General features: G+C 35.0%; 1 long non-coding RNA gene across 1 annotated transcript; it reads right to left on the reverse strand.

The window, feature by feature from the left end:
* Nucleotides 1–2276: 2276 nt before the first annotated feature.
* LOC122141549 lies at nt 2277–5164 on the reverse strand. Its single transcript, XR_006157901.1, has 3 exons — nt 5132–5164; nt 3292–3354; nt 2277–3140 (listed from the first exon to the last, which is right to left on the reverse strand). It is a non-coding gene; the product is annotated as an uncharacterized LOC122141549 (long non-coding RNA).
* Between the last annotated feature and the right edge of the window lie 528 nt (nt 5165–5692).

The raw sequence follows: 5692 nt of genomic DNA on the forward strand, positions 1-5692 counted from the left end.
TCAAAGACCAATTGTTCATTGGTGTGTTCAGTGGTGAATGTGAGTCATGTGACTCTCTCCTGGTACAAAGGAAACAGTTTATTGTCCAGCATCAGTGTGTCTGATCTCAGCAGCAGTCTCCTCTTTACATCTGGAGGTGGAATATCAGGATAAAAACAGCTACAGCTGTGTGATCAACAATCACACCAGCAACCAGACTCAACATCTGGACATCAGTCAACTCTGTCACACATGTTCAGGTACAGCAGAGCTGATAGTTGATGTCGGTGCTGATATTAACGTCTACTGACTGAGCTGATCTCAGTTTGATGTCTTTTTATTTCTCAGACTCTGAACACTGTTTGTGGTTCTACTGAAGCTGTGATCCGATTGGTCGTCACTGCTCTGGTGGGCGTGGCTGCTGCGGCTGCTGTCTGTTCTTCTGGTTTATGGACATCAGATCCAGAAGAGCTGAACAAGATCGAGCACATTTTCACACATAAAGAAACCCTAGATCATTATTTAATTTCTAATATAACCATTTTAATCATTTGTTTAATCTTAAATGACTTTTTATATTCATCTGCTGGTATTGATGTTCATTTATTGGCAGCTCATTTCCCCATTAGAAGATGATTTGAGAACAAACAGCAACACATTCTCACATTAACGCTCAAATTATTGATAAATACTGAAAATTAACAAGATTGCTCACACTTAATATAACATGCTTTTTTATATGTACAATTGAATCTTTCATATTTGATAAGGCAGTAATGCTCCGCTACTGGCTGAACACATGAAAGCGCATGAAAACTATATCTCTCTTTGCCATTTGCAGGGTGAGACGTATTATTTTTTTTTATCCAGTTTGAACAGCTTTATTGATTATAGCCTCTTTCTCTAAGATCTCACTTTACTATACTGTTATACGGTTTCCATATGTATTTCATTGCAATTATCAATAAAATTCATTATCATTCAGACCTTAAAGCCTCTTTGATTTATTACATTTAGAATACTAACTTTATGTACTGTATAAAAGATTTTTTTTAAAACATCCAAACAAACCTTTGTTGAATTGGCATGAGAAAAGAGAACCCTGTTTGAAAAGTATAGTGTTTAGCTTTTAGGGTTAACAGTCTTCAACAAATGCAACGAACTCCTATTGCTTGAAGTGTAAAAACTGTATTGCTGAGAGAACAATGTAGTGCACCTGAATGATACACATTAGTTTATCACTTTCTGAAGCTGCAGTTTTAGTGAATCAGTTTGCACTTACACACAGGTCAGTATTTTCTTCTACACATTAGTTTAGACACCAGAAATTCAGGAATGAGCAGACAGAGAGGGTAATGTCATCTGTTCATCTCTCTTTGAAATCGGAGAAAGATAAGTCTCTTTCAGCTGACTCACCTGGACGACCAGTCTCCATCCTGTGAGATACAGGGGCAGCTCAGTCCTTTATCTAAGCTAATACCTTACCTTTCTCACCTGAAACATATTCCGGTGCAGATGCACTAGTTTGAGGGATTGAACTAAGGCTGTGTTAACGTATCTTTGCATACTGTCTTCTAGAAATCAGATTGGCTCACAGTTCCGGGTCATATTGGAGAAAGGACCAAAATGCAGGTGGAGGGCTTCTTGTGTCATCTTGGGAAATGACCTGTTCTGGAGGTAATGCTGCCTTTACATGCTATCTGAAACTTGCAAATTCCCACTTCTGAAGTTGTAATTATGAGTTTGTCGTGTTCAAGTTCTTTGTTGTTGGAAAGAATATAAAAATCATGGTGGACAGTCTATTCATTTTTGCCTGTTTCTTGGGGAACATTTGATTTAAGCCAAAAAGCTATATACTAGAATATAGAACTGCAGGGCTGCGGCTCTCCAGGACTGAAGTTCGCCACCAGCCGCAGTCCTGCAGAGTTCAGCTCCAACCCTAATTAAAACTCACTTTGATGAGGGTTGAAGCAGAGCTCTGCAGGGCTGCGGCTCTCCAGGACTGAAGTTCGCCACCCCTGGGATATAGTCAATATCCAACAGGTTTTAAATAAAAAGTAGCATTGGTAAAATCAACTTCAACCCTACCCCATACTTTATTTGAAACTTTTTAATTATTTCCTTCATTTTTATCGAAAAAAATTGCCTTTAATGTGATATGATTTGTGTAAATAGACACTCCGTAAAAGAAAACTCCTGCATGGTTTCCACTATGGAATATTAATTGATATATCTTCTTTTATGTCCAATGAAAAAAGAAACCTACTGGTTTGGACTGACACAAGGGGGAGTAAATGATGACCGAATATTTGTTTGTTTGTTTATTTATTTGTTTGTGTATTTAGACCTATCCCTTTAACATTTTTCTTTGGACAGGATATGAGGAAGTTGTCAAACAAAAAGATCATTTCATATCACCAAGAATTTTTTTTATTCATAGAAACAGGAGAAAATAAAATAATAATAATAAATAAAAAATAAAGAAGTAAAACATGATTTTACAAGAAATTCTGAGCTGGATTGTAACATTACTAACAAGACATAATATAAAAACTTTTAACTATAACATCTTTGACATTTGATTAAAGTAAATACAAGTCAGAAAACAGATTGAAAAAAAAAAAACAGGACTGATTGCATTTGATGTGCTATATCCTTATTAACTGAAACACAAAATGTATCACAATATTCATAACACAAGATTTTCTTGTTTACCTCTCAAGTCTAAAAGCCAAACTGCAATGAGACAAACTCTTTCTGGTTTGTCAAATCTAGTATTACAGTTTGAAAAAGTTTGTTCAGATGGACGATTCTCTTATGATTTTATATTTCAGTAAACCTTCAAATTGTGTTAACTTTTTTACCGAAACTGTGATTTGATTGGTTGAAGATAGTGGCATTAAATCATACTTGGACACCTAAAACACGGTAAAATTTCGCTTGATTAGAAAACACAATATCAAACCAAATTATATCTGTGAACAAATGATGAACAATGTTTTTTTAGAATTAACTTTTCTTAGATTTTTTTCCTCTTTTGCACATTCTTTCACAACTAGTTACTCTCAAGATAAATTAAATTTTTAGTGAATTCTGGTATACCAGAAACAGCAATGTAATGATTATGAGTCCAATCAGTCCTGCAAACATGAAGGATAAAACTAAAAAGAAAAAGAGGAAATCATACACAGATTTACGAGTAATAAATACTTTAAAGTTTAGCGAAGCATTGCTGATTTATTACGTGTTCCCTGTAGCTTTTAAATGAAGTAACATTATCATGGATTTATGTATATCATAATATTTACTTACAAGTTTTTACAATATCACGAATTTGAACAGATTTCCGTCCATTGTCCTTGGGAGGTGCCTTTTCTGAAATAATGCAATAAGAGTAGTCTAAAATGTGTAATTAACTTTATCAAACTTAAAGAAAATCTAAAACCATAGAAATCAAAATCTTGTAACAGTGTGACACATGCTGCATACAGATTTTGGCACAATCTGTTTGATGTATGTAGGACATAGTAAAGATTGGTGAACATCAATCAGGATGCAAGAATTGATCATTTTATCTTCTATAGTGTATCGTAGTTCACAACAGCCCAAAAGATTTGTCACTAAGCAACTGAAAAATCTCTAAAGGGTTGGGGAAGTGCTAAATCTAGCAACAAAACTCACTAAATTGGCAAAACAAACATATGTGTAGTCTGAAGCTGGTTTAAACATGTACCTGTCTGCTGTTTTGAAGCAGAGTATTTAGCCATTTTTTCAGAAGTACTCTACAGGAGTTTACAACAGGAGGAAATGTAATGATATAGATTTGCCCATAATTTTTTGAATGTCAAAGCTTTACAGCTCTAGATTTCTACTTTTTGCAACCTGGTCTGATAAATATTTCTCATAGTTCATCCATAGTTTAACCAAAGACTATTATTTATGAATGGGAGAAAGTGCAACCCCAATAGTAATAGTAAGTGTACTGGCTGGCCTAGCCTGAAAAACAAGATTTTGAATGTAAGGAACAAGTTTTATGAGCTTGATGTTGTCAGATTTCATTAGTATTTTCAAATATGAAATTTAACCGTGAGAGGAATTGAACGTTTTCTCGATCAAAGAGATAGGAGCTGCATTTTTGATGCCCAAGAGGCACTTCAGAGACAGCCGCTTGTCGTAAATGGACTTTGACTTAGCTGATACATTTGTAATAATAAACATGGCCCCAGATTAGATAATGATTGATTTTCTATTGCATGAACCATTCAGGTCCCGAAACTAGTTCAGAGATGACATTGTTTGTCCAGTAAATGAACTGATTACATGCAGAACAAAAAATAAACAAAAAGCATATACTGTTACAACCCTGCATTAATACTCTTCAGAATCAGTCAAAACATTTCTTTGTATTCAGCTGCAGCGATGTTTTGATGCCTTTGTCATTCAAGGGATTTCCTGAAAAATAACATTATGTTCTTACTTTTATGAGTCTCGCTTGCTAACTTTCTGCGCAAGGGTGCCCTCTGGCATCAAGTATGAAAAAAACGAATTACACATGAGAGTTTAATACTGGGTACTTTTCATTGTATGCATTATGTTATATCATGATATATTGTGACATTCCTAACTTCATATTTAAATATCACGATTATTGTATATAGATAATACTATGGATAACATAGTCATGCTACAAGCTAAAAACTTCACTTTTGATTTCATGGAGACTTTAACAATGTAACGGTCACTATGTCGGCTAATGTGTTTGTTAATTCTGTGTCCTCACAAAAAAGCTGTGTACTTAATCAGGGGAAGGGTGCATTTCAACCGCAGTTACATTTTTGTAGTAGTATTCACATTTTATTGAAAAGATGCAATATGATTTCTTTAAGAAAAATCCCCCATACTATAGTATCTGATATGAGTCTAAAACATTTCAACACTGCGACTTCTCCTTCTTTCTTCCTGTTCAAAAGCATTTTAAAAAGTGTTTATTTTATTACATTTTACAGTAGAAAATGGTACATTTGGAAAAATTCGCTCTGGAATAGCAAATAAAAAACAGCCTGTTCCAGTAAAACTGGATACAATTTCTTGGTACTACAAAGATGTCTCTAAGATTGTTGTATTAACACAAATGTTTAAAATGTTAACTCACCACCACCTCCGTTGATATTGACCTGGAATCTCTACAATACAGTCTCTTCTTATAATATAAACATCATAAACTCCGGAGTGTGTGGATTTGGTGTTTCTGGGATGGGTTTTCTTTGATAACGAGAGATCCATATATTTGTTGTCCAGCTCCAGACTGTCACTGAATCTCCCATCATCAGTTGTTATATGTTTTCGAAGATTTTATTCCTCATATGGATTTCAGCTAAAAGCGTGCGCTCATCTCCATACATCCACAGTATTTTTATCACCTCTCTCTGTATTTCACATCTCACCGGTAACGCAGAGCAACATTTTCTCCCTCTTTTACTGAAAAACTACTTTTGACTTTATCTGTCTCGGCACCAAATGCATCTGGGGAACAAACAAAAATAGTTCTAAAATCATTTGTCCTGTATATACAGTTCCTATGTGAAAGTGAAAAGTGAAAGTCGTGACATTTGCCAGGTATGGTTACCCATACTCGGAATTGGTGCTCTGCATTTAACCCATCCAAGTGCACACACACACAGCAGTGAGAAGTGAACACACCGTGAACACACAC

This window comes from Cyprinus carpio, chromosome B22 (genome assembly GCF_018340385.1).
Source record: "Cyprinus carpio isolate SPL01 chromosome B22, ASM1834038v1, whole genome shotgun sequence".
Lineage (NCBI taxonomy): Eukaryota > Metazoa > Chordata > Actinopteri > Cypriniformes > Cyprinidae > Cyprinus > Cyprinus carpio.